Source organism: Vicugna pacos, chromosome 2 (genome assembly GCF_048564905.1).
Source record: "Vicugna pacos chromosome 2, VicPac4, whole genome shotgun sequence".
NCBI lineage: Eukaryota > Metazoa > Chordata > Mammalia > Artiodactyla > Camelidae > Vicugna > Vicugna pacos.
The window spans coordinates 43,960,204-43,979,313 of NC_132988.1; the positions used below are offsets into that span (position 1 = coordinate 43,960,204).

The 19,110-nt window shown below is 38.7% G+C and overlaps 1 protein-coding gene across 5 annotated transcripts in view; it reads left to right on the top strand.

Annotated features, from left to right (window-relative positions):
* ELOVL6 (ELOVL fatty acid elongase 6) overlaps positions 1-19,110 on the top strand; it is a 122,322-nt gene that overhangs the window by 50,099 nt on the left and 53,113 nt on the right. The window lies entirely within an intron of this gene.

Here is a 19,110-nt window from a genome sequence, read left to right on the forward strand (position 1 = left end):
GTAGTGTGTATCTGTTAATCTCAAACTCTTTGGGACTTTGCTCCCTAAGCAGATGTTGGAGTGAAGTAAATGGTTAAACAGAGTAACAGGCGAGAGGCTGAGGAGGTGGCCCTGCCCTGGCTTTCTCTCAGGCTCTGGTGCTCCTCTAAGCCCCGTCCTCCCGAAGCATCTCACTCCACCTCTTTCACTGTATGCCCACGTGTGATGTATCACTCAGTGCTTTGCATACAAACTCAATTCCTGTGTATATCTTAGAGTGTGCTGTTTGTAAGGAAATGGAAATGCTTTTGCTATGTTTTCCAAGTAGGATGAGGCTGGCCTTGAAGTTTGAGGTTTATCTGCACAGCACCAGGCGCCCAGGGGACTTGAGTAAATATTTGAAGTGCTGAATGAACCCTGCACAGAGGAGGCACCCTTAGGCCACTTCAGGTCACGATGGGACGCTCTTTATCAGTACTTGTCTGACTTGATTGCTCAGTGACCCTCTCTTTTCTGTGACCTTTATTCCCTGTCACTCCTTGGTTTTCTCCTAACCTTTCAGCTGTCTCTTACTCTTCCTGCTTGTTCCTTTTCCACCTCGCCGTTAAATGGTGTTGCCTCCCTCCCGCTTCGGCTCTACCTTGACCTTCAGAGTATTCCCCTTGGATGACCTCATTCACATCCACAGCTTAAACCACCTCCACGCAGAGGTGGACGTCTCCCAAATAGATATCAGACAGGCCCAGACACTTCCAAGTCCCACACCCAAAGGATTTCTTTCAATCTCTGCCAGTAAGTCCTGTAGTCCTATTAACTGTGTTTATGAGTAAATACTGGGAATGCCACTACTCCCCACCCACAAAACTAACACCAGCTACCAGGTCGGACAAACCCAAAACCTCCCCTCTTTGGCCTTTCTCCCCACGTTAAATTAGTTGTTAGGACCTTCCCGTTCTACCTCCTCTGTTGAATTCATTTCAGGTAACGTACGGGATGGTTACTCTGATGGGTCACCATCTTCCAAATGGCACTCACTGTCTAGCTTCCCCTCACAAGACAGGTCCAGGCATCTTCTCTTGAGGAGAATTGCAGTTACTGGCCTCTCCAATTCCATCAAGTTACAGTCCCTCTAGATGTCCCCCACATTCCTCTGGCCTAGTGAGCTTTCTAAAAATTGAGTCTAACTCTGCCCCTCCTGCCTCAACCCTCAGTGGCCCCCTGTGCCTTCAGGGTCAAAGGTTCACACGTAGACAGAAGTCATTAGTCCCCTGTAGACGGAAAAGTCATTCAAGTCATACCTCTTCCCAACTCTCCAACCTCATTTCCTCCTCCTTGGGTTTCTGGTCCTTCCAAACTCTTGTTCAGTCTCCGACACGCCCCACCAGACGCTTGTCCCACCGTGCTCCCTGCCTAAGCACTGTTCTCCTGTTCTTCTCCAGCTGTTCTAGTATTCTTTTAAAACTGGTTCGTTCTGCAGGAAAGTTTGACTTCTGCCCTCCTTTTTATGCCTTCTTTTCCCCTCCGTACCTCTGAATATTTGGAAGACGTTGTAAAATTGTTGACTTGTCCATGTCACTAGACTGAGCACTCTGAGATTTGTCTCTGCGGCATCTGAAACAGCATAGACTGGTGTTTCTCAGAGGGGTCTGCAGGCCTTCCTACGTCACAATCATTTAGCCATTAACATTCATATTCCTGGGCCCTCTCCACCCCTGTGGGACCTAGAGAATCCTAATTTCTGTTTTTTTTTTTTAAATGAACTCTCTGGGTAATTTTTATGAATATATGTATTCAATAAATAGTTTTGAATAGATAAATCAGCGGGAGTCTTTGATCCTATTTTTTTATATTCATATACGTTGTAGTAACTTGGGCTTGTGGCTGATAAATAACTTATCCTGTTTATAAAATATAATTTAGTTTTCTAGAGAAGAGATTGTCTATGTGTCATTAGATGAACTGGGGATTTAGAAGTCCTGTGGCCAGTTCTAATCAGTTTAAACATACAATTTGAACAGTTTCGATTAAAAAGTAATCCACACAACTAGATTTAAGCAGCCCAGACTCTTCTCCTATGTCTTCTGGTGAGCACGTGACATCGCTTCTCTGGAACACAGCTTCTCTCCGTGCAAATTCAATTCGTAGCTCCAGGGGTCTTGCAGGAACTTGAAAACCGTTGGGGCAGATATTTTATGTGTTTCCATTCATTATCCATTCAATATTCAAGGTGCAGCCCCTCAACATGATATAAGAATTAGTGATTTAGGAGGCTTCCTTAACTATGAAAGATTCTATTATAAACAAAACTGAAAAACAGCGCAGCCAGAGCTTCCATATACAAGTGGGAGTGAGAAGTATCTGGAGATCTTTATACTGCCTTAAACTTGCATACTATCTCCTTGAACAGAAATATGTATTTACCGATGTTTATAGGCATTTAAATGCTAATACAAGTACACACTCATAAACATAAATTTGCTGTGTTTGATATGGTTTATGGAATGGTTTATCGTTCTGTGCATATAAACCAAGCTGAAAATCCCAGAGCCTGCCAGACAGGTTGTACCTTTGAGTAAGTATAGCTGTTACAAATTTCAGCCCATGTGTTTGCTTTCAGTGAACTATCCAGTCCCTAGTGGCTGATGCTTTTGGCTGGGTTGTGCAGTGCTTATTATAGTGTACCTTTGATTTGCCCCAAATTGTCCACAAAACATTTTGTCCTTCTGATTTTCTGGGAACTTATTCCATTGGGCCAGTGTGTCGCTTCTGCTGTAGCATCTGGGGCTCAATCATTTTTAATACTTGACCAATCACACTCAACTAAGTGAGAGTAGTTGTGGCCAGAATGCCTGGGCAGGGTGTAGAGAGTTTTTTGGGTTTTGTTTTCCTGCTAGTTTTTTTGTTTTTGTTTTTTTTGGTAACAACACAGTAGATGAGGTAGATCAGCATCTTTACAGAAGGAGGCTCTGCGAATGTCACTGGATAAACATTTACATTTTGGAAGCAGTGGCTGGCTAGTTTCCACCCATGTTGTTACATTGCTGCAGAAATCCACATTACTGTCAGCAGCAACAGAACTTGATATGTTCTATTCAGAGAAGTTTCAGTAGAAATTCAGTGTGTTGATTAGGAGTATGTTGGGCTGGAATGAATAGAAAAATCAACAAACAGAACCTTAATTATTATGGGGATTTCCTTGTTGCATTCAACAAAATTCCAGAGCACACAATCTAGAGCTGATAAAGTAGCTGGAGGAACCAAGCTCCATTTCATCTTTCTGCGCCCCTGGCTTTCTCATACCTGTAAGATAGCTGCCACCAGGCATCAGGTCTGTGACAAGGCAGGAAAGAGAAGTGCAAAGGAGCAAAACTCCACGGGTGCGTGTCAGCCAAATCAAGCCTTCCCAGAAGTCCCAGCTGGCCACTTGGGTTTACTCATCACTGCCAGAACTCCATAGGTGGCTGTTCCTAGACCATTCGCTGGAAGAGAGCTGGGGAAAAGGGTATTGTGATTGGCAGTTCAGTCACACCACCATCCACAGACAGCTTCCCTAAGGATCTCTGTCATTGAAATTTGGGTTCCAATCAAAGGACATCTGTGGAGCACAGCACTTGCTATAATGTTTGCCTAGTGGTGTGGCATCTCTTGAGAGACTCAACGACTTTACAGGAGATGACACTTGGGGACATTCTCTCCTCTCAGCTGGTGAGGAGCGAGAGCAATCCAGTATAGATGTGCCTCACTTGAGAAAACATATACCACAATAACAATATTCAGTTTTTATAAGTAATCAAGAAATTTCTCTTAAGGAGGGAAGCTCCCCACATGTTCTCAAAATACACTTTAGTTTTAAAACAATTCATACACCATTTTCCGGGAGTAAATCTGTTGCATAAAGCAAGATAAACCTGTACTTTAAAAAGGTTTAATTTCACCTTCGAGGCATGAATAAAAAATTCATAAAATATAAAATCTTGGTGATTCAGTCACATACTTATTTATCCTCATCAGCAGTCTTTTGGGATCTTCAAAAATGTATTCCACACAAACTTAGAAATTTCCTTTACAAGTTACGCCTTGTTGGTCGGGAACAGGGATGAATGTTTTCTTGGTCCCAAAGAGGACATTACTACACACTACTGGTTGACACATGGTAGGAAGGAGTGTAAGTTTACAGCCAAGAACATGAGAGGCACCAAAACCAATGAGGAAATAATTACACTTGTTACATTCTCTATGCTCACAGGTTAAGTAGAGGGAAATAATTTGCAGAAGACCCCTGACTAACCTCATACTCCCATACATTGAGCATTAGACCATGTGGTGAGTTCCTATGAAATGACTCCCCAGCTGAGAATGTTCAGCCTTGGGACTTCTGTGACCCCACTGCACATGCCTGCCATGTCCTTAGCTCCAGCCCTGCTCTTATCTAAAACCTGTGCCACTCATTTACTCAAGACTTCAGCTCCTGCTTGAGTGAGCAATTGAGTGAGCAATCTTTATATAACACAAAGAAAAGCATGTTGATTTCATCCATTTAAATTTCTCAATGGCTTCCTACTGCTCTTAGGATTAAAAAGAAACCTTTTTACATAGTCTGTAAGAGCCCTCATAATCATGCTTCCACCTGTTTCTTGGACCTTCAGCTCAAAACTCGTCAACCTACTCTTGGGATTTGAAGGTCAAGCACACTAAATCCCTTAGAGTTGTTCAAATGTGCTTTCTCTCTCTCGCTTCTGTCTCTGCCCGTGCAATTCCCATTCACTCGTCTAAATCTGGCTTAGCGTGCATCCTTATTGGAGTGTTTCCTTATTATCTATCCCTCCACTTTCCCATTTCCCTATTACCCTCAAAAGATTTTAGAGTCTCCAAGGTGCATGGGCGTGTGTCTGCTTTGTTGACTTCCCTCCATGCCTTGCACAGTCAGTGGTTAATAAATACTTGCTGACCAGCAATATGAAAGAATGAATGAATCAAAACTCTCCTTTCTCGCAGCCCAGATGAACTCATAGCAATATAAATTCAGCAGAATTGTGTACTGTAAGCCAAAAGGCTTTGAAGATTTTTATTAATTAGGATGTAAGTAAATACCTTTGATCTCTGTTGTTAGACTAAACTGTCCTCCTTCAAGCAATTCCTGAAAAAGTATCTCTCTCAACTGAAATAGCTCATTACTTATGAAGAAAAGTAAATATAAAGGGATAAATTGGGAATTTGAGATTTGCAGATACTAACCACTATATATAAATGGATAAACAAGTTTCTTTATTGTACAGGGAACTTTTTTCAATATTCTTATAACCTATAATGAAAATGAATATATATGTATGTATGACTGAACTACTATGCTGTACAGCAGAAATTGGCACAATGTTGTAAACTGACTATACTTCAATTTTTTAAAAAAGGTAAAGTAAATACGTTATTGCTTGGTTTCAGTTTTCTGTTTAAAGGGCAAGGAATTTTAGATTCACGTGTTTGTTAAATTCTCACACAGATGAGAAGCTTAGGAGATATAGACTTGCCTTCTCATCATCAGTCCTAGCACAGCTGCATTGCAATGTCTTGTTTCTGCATGGTTAACACAGTACAAGAGCCCGTCTGCCACATTTCCTTCCTTTTAGTTTTCCTTTCTTGTCAAAGTCTTTGCTGGCTGTAATGTACTGAATTTTTTTTTTTTTTGGTAAATATATTAACCAGAAGTTTTTTAAGTTGAAGTATGCTGATGTACAATATTTTATAAGCTACATGTGTACAACATAATAGTTCACAAGTTTTGGAGGTTATACTCCATTTATTGTTATAGAATATTGGTTATATTCCCTGTGCTGTACAGCATATCCTTGTAGCTTACTTTACACATAATAGTTTATACCTCTTAATCCACTATCCTATTTGCCCCTCTCCCCACTGGTAACCACTAGTTTGTTCTGTCTATCTGAGTCTGCTGCTTTTTCATTAAATTCACTAGTTTGTTTTATTTTTTGGATTTCCACATTTAAGTGATATCATACAGTATTTCTTTCTCTGACTTACTTCACTTAGCATAATACTCTCCAAATCCATCCATGTTGTTGCAAATGGCAAAATTTTGTTCTTTTTTATGGCTGAGTAGTAGTCCATTGTGTGTATGTACAACATTTCTTTATCCATTGATGGACACTTAGGTTGCTTCCATATCTTGGCTGTTGTTAATACTGCTGTGAACATTGGGGTGCATGTATCTTTTTGAATTAGTGTTCTTGTTTCTTTCAGATGTGTACCCAGGAGTGGAATTGCTGGGTCATATGGTAGTTCCATTTTTAGTTTTTTGAGAAACCTCCATACTATTTTCCACAGTGGCTGCACCAATTTACATTCTCACCAGCAGTGTACAAGGGTTCCCTTTTCTCTACATCCTTAGCAACATTTGTTATTTGTGGTCTTTTCAATGATAGCCATTCTGATAGGTGTGAGGTGGTATCTCATTGTGGTTTTGATTTTCATTTCCTCAGTGATTAACAATGTCAAACATCTTTTCATAAGCCTTGTTGACCATCTGCATTTTCTCTTCGGAAAAATGTCTATTCAGATCTTCTGCCCATTTTAAAAAATTTGGTTGTTGGATATAATTGATTTTGGTGTGCATTACAATTGTGTTATCTTTGAGGCAGGAAATCAAAGAACCCAGAGGGGATGGTAGTGGTTGTAGACATGAAGCTCAGTAATCATCATGATCTTGGCATAGCTCAAGCTCAGGTCTGAAAGTCTCCTAAGAGACATATTGAAGTACACACTTTTAGGGTTACTTTTTGTTCTTAGTCTGTTCAGGCTGCTAGAACAAGATACCATAGACTGATGACTTAAGTAAAGGAAAGTTTTCTCAAAATCCTGGAGGCTGGGAAGTCCAAGATCAAGACGTCGGTACATTCAGTGTCTGGAATGAGCCTGCTTCCTAAGTGGCCCTCTTTTCTCTTTAACCTCACGTGGAGTTTTGTGGGGTTTTTTTGTTTGTTTGTTTGTTTAGGTTTTTTTGTTTTGTTTTGGGGGAAGGTAATTAGGTTTATTTATTTATTTTGGTGGAGGTAGTGGGGATTGAACCCAGGACCTTGTGCATGCTAGGCATGTGCTCCACCACTGAGCTATACCCTCCCCCTGGAGCTTTCTTTTATAAGGGCACTAATTCCACTCAGGAGGGCTGTGCCCTCTTGACCTAATCACCTCCCAAAGGTCCTACCTCCTAACACTGTATCACATGGGAGTTTAGGGTTTCAACATAAATTTTAAAGAGAACACACATTCAGACCATAGCACTTCCTAGATTCAGAAGGTTTGGGAGAGGAGAATCTGCAGCATAAGAAGCACACCAGGAGGTTCTAATACAAATAGTCCATGGACCATATTGAGAAACACTGAAGATCTGCTGGTGAAAGTTTTTGTTAGAAAATGCAAGCTTGCATACAGATGTTAGAAGACCAGCACCTCCAAGTCCTCTTCAATTCTTTCCATGTTACCAGGGATCAAGTTAGAATGTCAGTGAAAATTGGCATCTAATCTACCACCACCATCCATAGAAACACTTCTTCCAGAGGCCTCCCAAGCCACCAAGGTGGCAAAATTAAGTTACTGGTTTGCCATTACTGGGAATTCCAAGCCTCGCTCCCTTTTTGGAGTGTGCCTTCCTCCCTCCCAACTGAGACTAGGACCTGACATTTTTTTGTTTCAGACTTTCACTTGGGCCAGTTTTTCTGTCTCTGATTCTCACTGCCAATCTTTAGCTCTCTTCTCTCACCCAAATTTTGTTTTATTATTACAAAAGTAATAAATATATCTTTTTAAATGCTGCATAAACACAAGTAGAAAATAAAAATTACCCATAAACCAAACCATCTCAATATATCTTTTTAATAAAGAGTAAATAAAGAAAATTAATTTTATCCACCCCTTTATATATATTAACATAGTTTTGGCCTTTCACTTCACAGACAGAGATCTGAGTTCTGTAAGGATATAAAGATACCTTTTGTGACATTAGAGAGGATGAATTGGGGATATAGAATTTTTATTAAAAGTCTTTGGCCTTTAAAGAAACAGCTGTATCTTATATTGGAAGTGTTACCATGACTTCCTAAAATGGAGATTAGGTTATAGTGTATATAGTGTTATTACTTGGTTGAAAACTTAAAACTTCACTGCAACTCACTTAAGCTCTGGAATAAAAGGTCTATTTTTTTTTAAATGGAAATACAGTTATTGCAGTACATTTTTAAAGAAGTTCACTTAGTTCCTTTTTCAGTTTAAAAGTCAGGTTTTATTGATTATATTTGCCTTTTCCCCTGCAGTTTTGATTTCCACAGCACCACTGGGCTTTGCTTCTTACATGTACATTTAGAGAAATATTCATTAAAAAGTCGCTTGTGTCCCACACTCTCCTGCTGACTCAGGAAGAAAACTGAAAACTTATTTCCTTGTCCTTGTCAGGAATTATTATCCCTTATTTTACAACTTGGACCTAAAACCAGTTTGCCAGTGAAGCAGAATTAATGTGCTTGTAGAAAATTGAGTTCTGTCTCTAGTTGGGAAATGATCCTGGCAGTTTTTTGAAGGAACAGCCTTTGGTTTTGTATATTCAGGTTTGGGTTTGCAGGGAGAAATCCTGAAAGAACAACATACATCTTTATGAGAAAGATTAAATTCATCCCTAGTGTCAAGCTACTTTAGATGTATCTTAATTTAAAACTCTAACACAGTGACTCAATTTTCTGTCTGTAGACCAACTTAATTCACCATAGGTGGTGTCAAAAACTCAGATGTTTATGACGTTTCTTAGTAACTCAGATTTATAATTATCCCCTAAATAAAATGTTGGTTGCTTATGCAAATTAATAAGCTTTCTTTAACCATAATCTAGATACTTTCATGCTCATTCTTCCTAAATGATATTTTGACTGCAAATACTGCTGTATTTGTATGAAAAGTTACTGTAAGCAGCAGAGTGACTGCCTAGACACACACAGATTCATGCTCAAAGGATATTTCAGTCTACTGAAATTTCCAAAGGCAAAATTGGCAGAACCTGGTAAATATAAACACTGAAGACAGTTCTTGCCCTGGTTATTTTTCTCTGCCTTACATAGCTTTTCCCAGAGTAGTTCGCTGCCTCACTTGAAGACTTCTGTTCAAATTCATCTTCTCAGTGTGTCTGCCCTGGCCATCCTATCTTAAATTGCGGTCTGTCCCTCACTTCCCACCTCATTTTCCCTTTCCACTGCTTTACTTTTTCTTCCTTCCATCGTATGTATACTCTTGTAACATATCTTATTATTTATTTTCTTATTTATTGTCTGTCTCTAGACATGCAACTTCCATGAGCACAGGCTTTTTTGGCTGTTCTGTTCACTGGTGTCTTCCCAGAGGCTGGAACTGTGCTAGGCACACAGTAGGTGTTTGATGAGTACTTCCTGAATGAATAACCAGGAGTTCCAACTGGAGTGGGAAAGGAATATGGAAAACTTATTTTTCTATGTGGTTATTTGTGCTGTCAAAATGCACAACTTTTCTTCCTTGGGGAAGCGATGGAGACTAGACGCAAGACTGCAGTGAATGTATGTCATATACATTTCAGTAAATATATATGACATAAATTGTTGGGTTCAGTCCATTTTCCCCCCACCCCTCCAAATTCATCAATTTAATGAGAAAAAGGAGTCATTGTTTTGGTGTCATTTAGGTAAAACTCCTGCTTTTTGGTTCATCATCTGCAGTTACGGATGAGAATTCTTGGCCTCAGGGCCCATGTACAGTCAGGCTGGGCTGCCTCCACCTGCGGTCGTACCTATACCGCATCTTTGATGAGAATTTTATAGACTGATAGACGTTACGATGGACCTAGTCAAAGAGTTTGGGAGAAAGATTTACCTCTGAATATTGAGATCAGATTTTGGCTTCACATGCCACTTGAGATGAAAACCTTCCTTACTGATGCTACTTTGTTCTGAGGATTGCCACACCCATCTCTACCCCTTGACTGTTCTGGTGAGTGGAGTTGTAGCCTGGCTGCCCACTTCTCTACCCCAAAGAGCCAGTAGGAGTCAAGTGAGGAGGGTATCAATGAGAAGAGGAGCCTTCCCAAGCCTTTTCATAATTTCAGCCCTTTTTGACCCGTGCATAGATTCCCTTGGACGTTCCCTTTTTGTGTAAAGCTCAAAGGAGAGTCATGGGCGAGAGGCAAGACCAGAAGTTGAAAAACAATTACCTAAGATCATCCGCTGTTATCAGCCCAAAGTGAAAAGTGCACTAAAGATCAAACAGCTGATATTTGCTCATGATGGGTCAGGGTTACCCAATGCCAGGTAGACAGAATTGAGGGCAGATTCTAGGCCAGTAACTGGTTTGACATAATCAGATTGTGCCACATCTGTGTTCTGCAGATACTCTATGAATGCTGCTGATGTCAAATGACACCAGTTTCACAAATCTGGGCTAGAGCAGACCTTTACCTCACAAATCTGGGCTAGAGCAGACCTTTACCTCACAAATCTGGGCTAGAGCAGACCTTTACCTCGCCACCAGGCAGAGGGCAACTTCACAACATAGCAGTCTTGTTACCTCCACCCATGTGGCTGCATGGCCAACCTGATCTCGGCTCAGACTTGCTGCAATTAGCATTTCTGATTGTAAAAATATTGGAAGTTGTGAAAAGAATGAGCATTGGTCAATGTTAACACCATAACATTCCGTGAGCCTTTTAACTTCTAACTGCAGCGTAAATCGGCCGACTGATCAAATTCAATTCTTTCTTTACTGGTAGCCTAGTAATTAAAAGACTATAAAAGGGACCTTTTTTTTTTTTTTACCTCCAACCATAAATAAGTCAGAAAAGAAGGGTATCTACCCATAACATTTTTGTTTTTATTTTCTTTTAGAAATATTTAAAAGGCTTATTTATAACCGCTTTAAATTGTTGCTATTTCTAAACATACTCCTTTAGGGGGACCAGTACTTAGTTCAGTTTAGGAGTGACCTATGTGTGTCATCTAAGAAGCTTATGTCCCACGTTCAGGAATTTTTATAAGAATAAAGGGTTCAGATCATTGTTTCACAATGTTACCTCTCTCCATACTCCAGCTGAGCTATCTAAATGACTTGTTTTCATAAAAGCTCTTGTTTAGTACAAACTTGGATTGTGCAACTTTGCTTGTTTGTTGTTTTTAAAGTACTTATTAAAGGCTAGAATCAAATGCACAGAAGTTCTGGTGTCATGTATACCTTTAAGATGACTGAACAGGACTTAAGATACTTTCGGCTCCAGAGGCCCAGCTAGCCTGATTTTTGGCATTTGATTATACCCTTAAAGTGTTTATTTCCCCCTGATAATAAGCATCTGTATTAGGTACCATGTGTCAGATGCTGCCAGGGTCACGATTTTGATGATTTACAACAAGCCTGGGAAGGAAGTTATTATTTTCCTAGTTTTTTTTTTTTTTTTGATAGGACAGTGAGGCAGATAAGATGTAATTTTCTCAAGATCACAGAGCCAATATGTGACAGCCAGGATTGAAACCAAGGTCTTTGTGATTCCAGCAGATATGATGGTAAGTGACTGCCCTAGTGTCTTCCAGGAAGACATGTGCAGAAGTATGTGGAATAAAATGTGTGTGGTATCATATAATATTCCTGCAACCACTACCAAAATGCTTGGTGTGTTGCCTAGCATTTTGTACTTTTAAATTGAAAAACATTTCTTAAAAGTTTATTACATAAAATTTTTATTTTCATTTTTAAACTAGTTTAGAAAACATTCAGTACATAAAAGTAAATTGGGGAAAACACCATGTGTAATCTTGCCACCTAGTAATAACCACTGTAAATTTGGAATGAGGGGTATTTCTTCTTCTAATAAGTAATTATACCAAGCAATATACAATTATATATTTATTATATTATATATATATTATACCAATACAGTTATATTATAATAAGCAATTATTCTACTTTTTTCATCCATAGTTATTAAAATCATAGACATTTTATGTAACTCTAATGGCTGTTAATAGTCTTTTGGGTGGATATAGTGTAATACATCCCTGACTCTTAGAGATTTAATCTTTTCACTGTTGTAGTAATGCAGTGATTGTCTTTCCTTGACCGTATTGAAGATTGTGTCAAAAAGACTCCTTGAAGTAGAACTGCAGGATTAAAAGCTGCTAATGTTTTAAGGTTCTTGATAAATTGTTTTTTTCAAGAGCTTTATCATTTTGCCTTCTGACTAGCAAAACTTGTAAGTCACTGCATCCTCACCAGATTCAGGCATTAATCACTTTCCTCTTTGCCCATTGATAGCATTCAGTAGTATCTTAGAGCTTTCTGTAATTATGTAATAAACTTGATCAAAATAAATATTTACTTATCAAAATATTATAATGTTGGCATTATTTTGATTTTAGATTAAGCTTGGCCTTTCACAGTCTATCTGGAAGTGCATCAGTGAATAATAGATTCTTCTGATTGCAGGTGAGGGTATGGTTGTCAGGTGGCAAGGGATCCCATCACAGCACCAGTCTCACTTTGGGGCTGTCTATGCTGTCTTTTGCTTCCTTTATGCAGACAATTACACTGAGAAAGCAATGCGTTGGTCTCTGGGCAGCAAGAACTTAAGAAATGGGATGGTGCTTTCCCACCATTCCTGAGCAGGTGTTTGTCACACTGCTACTCCCGGAACAGCGTGCTTCAGTAGAAACATACTCATATTTCCAAAGAGAGGTTTAAAAAAAGTCAAGAGAATGGAATTTAGATTAATTTGTAGGATTCTTTCAGCTCCCAAGGAAAACAAACCTATAATAAAAGGATTTTTGTTATTTAGGCTTAGAATCAAGTGGATTTGAAGCATCAGATTCATAGATGACTTCAGTATTGGTTTTCCTATTGTCTCCCAGTAAAGTATTTTTTCTTTTCCCTTAAAGTATTTCCAAAATGCAGGATTTTTAAAAATATCCAGTATATTCATATGTCAAGAGTTCCATTAAGGCGCCCACACTGTGGTATAAGACCTTGGGCATTCAAAGTGGAATAAGACACAGTTCCTACCCAGGAACTGCCAGGATTAGACAGCGTAACCTTATGTGTGAAATATAAGGAGTTAAGTTCGGTAATAGGTATGTGAAAGGTATCTAGAAAGCATAGAGGTGATGAAGGAAGGGATGCTCCACTTGACCTAGAAGCAGTCAGGGAATATCCTCACAGAGACCAACAAAATGACGAGGATGGGTAGGAAGAGCATTCAAGGCAGTGGGGATGGCGTGTGTGAGGAAAGACAAGGTGGCGCAAAGAGGGGTTGATATCATTTGAAGATCACAGTGTAACTGCAGCATAGGATGTTCTAGGGGACGTTATAAGACGATTTCAGAGAAGATAGAGGTAAAACCATTTGAATTATGTGAAAGCATTTGGACATAGTCTGAGAGAGAATGTCAGATTTCCTTTAGAGCCTATAACCCACATTATGACAGCAATAATACTTCTGTTTAAAGAAGGTGGTTGGAAAACATGAAGGACTTGCCTTTGTATGATTTAATGTTTAGATGTCCTTATAGTCTTGACCATGTGTCCTCAATAAGTTCTCAATACTAGATTTTAGGTTCCAAAAGCACAGGGAAATGGCATGTCCTTTTGGACAGCTAGAACTTCAGAACAGATCAATGTAAGTGGGTAGACACAAAGGCAGAAAAGTGTGTCATATGACAAAGAAATTACAAGGAAAATTATGTAATATGTCAGAGTACCTCCAACCAATAAATAATCCAGGGAATATGACAGTCAGCACATGGAAAAAAAAAAAGTAGGCAAACATCAAATTAGAAAAAGAGTCAGCAACTCTTTGGAAAGTATTCTCTGGAGACTTTGACCTCTTAAGCAAGGGTATTTTTTAGTTAATCTTCAAGTTATTTCTCCCTATTAAAATCAACAGCCTTATGAATACAAATTAAGGGAAGGAATACTTTCTTGAATAAGTGGATTTTAAGTGTAAATCATTATTTACATTCATGAATGTCAGAAAGAGTGATGGTCTGTGAGAGGGAGGTAGAAAAAGTGATGATACACCACTATTGAAAGGCCCAGCTGGGAAGTAGTAAACATTCCACATAAGAACACAATGTAGTGGTTAAGGGCACAGGGGCTGATACTTGGCTAAAACCCAGCACTGTCATTTAAAAGCTCTGAGTTCTTGTACAAGGTATTTAACTTTGTTCTTAGTTTCTTTGTCTGCAAAATGGGCATGATGGTGGGTTCTCTGAAATGTGAGACAGCATATGTATGAAGTGCTTGGAACACTAAGAACAGTGCCTGGAATATAGTAAGTGCTCAGTTAAACAAGTTGTTATTACTTTAACCAAACTAAAAAACATTTTGGGAGTAGTGCATTCCAAGCCAGCCTTCAACTTTGTGTCTTTTGTAGAGCAGTAAATTCTTACACTAGAGATTTACTGTGGATGTCCAGTAAACACTTCTAAATGTTGTTATAGCACACAGGCAACTAGAGTTTCTCAAATTGGTTCAAAAATACTGACAGGCATATGTAGAACAGATAAACAAGATTATACTGTATAGCACAGGGAAATATATACAAGATCTTGTAACTCACAGTGAAAGAAAATGTGACAATGAATATATGTATGTTCATGTATAACTGAAAAATAGTGCTCTACACTGGAATTTGACACAACCTTGTAAAAAGACTATAACTTAATAAAAAATGTTTAAAAAATGCTTTAGACGGAAGGGTGCATCTTGAATAAACATTTGTCAATTCCTTTATTTTTTTACTTTTTTTTGGAGAGAAACCTTTCCATGTAAGCATAGCTAAGAAAGGAATATTCTTACTGTCAAATCTTTTTGCTTAGTAAATTGGTCTTGACAGATAAGAAAGGTATAAAAGAATAGTAAAAAAAAGAAAATAAATGCTCAGGTTTACTGCAGAGTGATGGCTGTCTGTTGACATAGCATGTGCGTGCCACTGTGAGTCGTCTCAGGGACACATTCCTAAGGAGAGTGCTCTTGGGAATACAGGAAGACACATTAACCTCCTGGCTTTCAAAAAAACTGTGAGTCAGGTACATGCACTTCTCCTTCAGCATTTTTTTACTTCCTTCTGAAACTGTCTGAAGAAAAGTATGTTCAGGGCATTGCTATTTTGAGACTTTTCTCGGCACCCGGGCTTGATAAATCCCAGCCGTGTCTCAGGATTCACCTGACATTGTCATGTCTCAGGATTCACCTGACATTCAAGTGAAGAAGAAATTACTCTTGTCAGACAACCTAATAGTAAAAAGAAACTTTAGAAGAAAAAAAAAAAAAGCCCCCTTTCACTTTCTGAAGAAATGGGAGCTGTGCTCTTAATTTCTGTGTTTTTTTTTAATAGACCTTGAGATATTTCTATTAAACATTTTCCTCAAAAGGAATTTTTGTCATTTTTCCTTGCTTTGAGCCTACAATTGACAGGGGAGAAACAGCCTCGGTGGGAAATGATGTAAACAGATAGAAAGATAAAAAGCTCTTAAACTGGCCTTGGCGTCTCTCCAGCAGGTTTTATTCTGGTTCCCTCTGTAGAAACTGATGGAGGACATGTATATAGTACAGAGCAGGTTCCTGTTGAACTCGTTCAGCTGGGTCCACGATCATCAGAGGAGAATCAGTGTCTCCCAACATGGCACAAGTGCAGGGGAGCAAAGTCCTGACCATCGCTAATAATAATGTGTGTTAAGATTTAGAAAACAGTGCAGTTGATTTTGTTCATTGCAGTTGGCATACTTCAGCATATGATAGCACCTACTTTTCTTATAAGACTCTTAAGATGATAAGTTTAGAAAGTTTGTGTCACAGAAACTTTTATAATCAAACTGTCACACTGTAGTGATTTAGAAGAGATTGGGGAAGAAGGTGTAAGATCCATGTAAGGGTTGTAAGTCCTGATAGCCGAAGGTACTTCTGCAGCATTGCCCCCATCCAGGGCTTCGTTAGGGAAGGCAGTTATGGAATGATCTTCCACTAAAGGGGTGACTGGAAATAATTGGAATTCGACTTCAAGAGGGGGTGGTCTTGGCAAGTGACTATTCTTCATTTCAGGTGACTCCTTTCCCTTGCCTGGAGAGACACTGGAAAGTACATTTCTGGATATTGTCATGGCAGGGGAAGCACTGGGAACTGTGGACAGTTTGTAAGAAAGAATTGATCACTGGCAACTGGACTGTGGTTCCACTGAAGGCAGAAGTGAACCTAATTCTAGAAAAGTGAAGGGAAATATTGCCCTGAATTGGTTGTTTGGTCTTGTTTTCAATTTTAAATGGAACTGCTGATTGGAAATAAGGGGTTACTCTATTTACTATGTGCTTGTAATTCGATTTTGAAGCAATTCAGCCTGACTGTATCTGAAGCATAAGTGATGTAACCAGTGAATATGTTTTTAGAAGCTGTATCATAACACACACTCTGTTGAGTTTTCTGACTTCTCTTTTCTTAATCTCTTTTCTTTATATTTCTCTCATCCAGGGTTTCTCTATCTTGGCATTGTTGATGTTTGGGGTGGATAATTCTGTGTAGAGAGTTGCCTTGTGCAGCATTCAGGCCTTCTATGCACTAGCTGCCAGGAGCCGACCTTCCAGTTGTGACAACCTCTCCAGACGTTGACAGATAGCTTCTGAGAGGCAAAATCATCATCCACTTTGAGAACCACTAGAGTAGATAAGATAAGAGGTCCACAGATTGAGACCCTGTAGCTCTCCAAAATTTAAAGACTGGGGAGATGAAGAGGAAGCCAACAAAGGAAAATGAGCAAAGAACAGATGGCGAAGCTGGAGAAGAAATAAGAGAATATAGTGTCCCAGAAACTGAGGGAAGAAAGTGTCACAAAAAAGAGGGGGTTACCATCTGTGTCAAATGCTGTAATTCATTAGGCCTCTGAGATGAAGACGCATTCCTGATGGCTTTAACATAAGAGTGATAAAGTCTGAAGCAATGGGATTGCTGCAAATAGGAAAATGTGCTTGATGTAGCCCATAGCAGGCATTTTAAGATTGAAATTCAGAGGATGGTCATAGGCCAGATAATCTTTGTTGCAAAAGAGTGTAAGATGGCACTTTAGAACCTGCAACAGTTGAGATAAATTGAATACATATTAGTAATTTCTAACAAGCAGTATATTTTAGAAGAAAGTCTAAGCTTTGGTGCCTAGTCCATTGTAAGGTAGGATGTGATAAGTCTTATGTTACTAATAAGAGTTTAAGTACTGATCTTTGGTTATTTTTTTTTAATTGACAGTCATTTACAATGTTGTGTCAGTTTCTGGTGTACAGAATAATAGTTCAGTCATATATATACATACATATATTCCTTTTCATATTCTTTTTCATTATAGGTTACTACAAGATACTGGATATAGTTCCCTGTGCTATACAGTAGGACCTTGTTTATCTATTTAATGTATAGTAGTTAGTATCTGCAAATCCCAAACTCCCAATTTATCCGTCTCTACCCGCTTTCCTCCCTGGTAAGCGTAAGTTTGTCTTCTATGTCTGTGAGTCTGTTTCTGTTTTAATACTGATCTTTGTGAGTTTATGTATTTATGAGTGGCTTCAGGACAGTCCGTGACCGTGTGACTCTCAGCCCCTTGCATTCTAAAATGCTTTCTTGAGTCAGAGGGAAGAGACTGGCTTTGGACCTACCTAGCAAACTGAGAATAAAGATGAAAGGTTTACCCCACGGCTTTAGACTTTACTATTGTTCGGGGTAATCCATGCGATGAGATGAATAATGAATAACAAAGATGTCCATGTCTTAATCCCTGGAATTTGTGAATGTTACTTTACAGCACTAAAGAGACTTTGCAGATATGATTAGGTTAAGGAATTTGAGATGAGGAGAATATTCTGGAATATCTGGGTGGGCCCCAAAAGGAAAGGAAACAAATTTTCCGCAGAACTTCCAGAAGGAATGCATCCTTGGGAACACTCTGATTTTAGCCCCATAAGACTCATTTCAGACTTCTGACCTCCAGAACCATAATACAATAAATTCATGTTGTTTTACGCCACTGAACCTGTGGGAATTTTGTGACTTTAGCAGTAGAAAAGTAACAATTTCTGCAGTAAGTTTTCCTCGTTATCAGCCTTCTCAAAGCTAGTGTCTACGGGCCTTTTCTTACGTCACTCAATGAGCGTCAGATTCTGAAGGAGCAGTGTGAATACCCTAATCAGAATCTTGCCATATGGTTATTTTCAAGAGCAAAATGGAATCAATAGTCTTTTGTTGGCTAATTGGGTGATAACTCATAGGTGAAAAACCTATCTCCTAGGGCTTTTTTACTACATTGCTAATGTGTTTCTTTTTGTCATTGCTAGTTTTTACTCAGGCTTAATTTTTTTTTTTAATGTAAACTTGATTCTGATGACAAAAAATATCCATGAGTTACACCAGGAAATAACGTTCGTCACTGCCGATGAGCTCTTTTCTCCCTAATCCAGAAATAGCATTTGAGGTGTGTTTTCTCATTGCTTCCCCAACGCCCTTTCAAAATATATATCCAGGGGAAATTGAGGACAATAGTACATTTAATTACCCAGCAGTTAAATGAAAACATGTAATGTTTCCCTTGATAGTATTTTCCAACTTCTTTATAGTTGTCTGAAGCAATGAGCATCAACTAAAATTTTTTATAAATTTGAGCAGGTAGTTGACTGCAACAAAAAGGGATCATCTTTCAGTTTAAAAAGCTCTTAAGTATAGGGAAAGTGCTCTCAGATTTGGGTATGTTTATGCTTATTTATATAGCTATCCGTGCAGATGTCATTTTGATTTAAATCTGGGAAAATTTTATGTCTGAATTGGATTTAATCTTGTAAACCTGAAATCCAATTTCCATTCCATTGTGAATAATCATATGCTTTTTATAGTGTTTTTTCACTTCTGATTTTAGTCTCCAGCTCTCAGATAAATCTATTATGCACAGAACATTCAAAGCTTCTTCAGGATAAAGACAAAGAGGAAACAGGATTTTTGTCTTTGACTCTAATTTTTATTTGTATATTTTTAAAATTTTATATTCTATTAAACTTTTAATTTTATATTTCTGTGGTCAGCCGACCATTTGAGTGGATGATA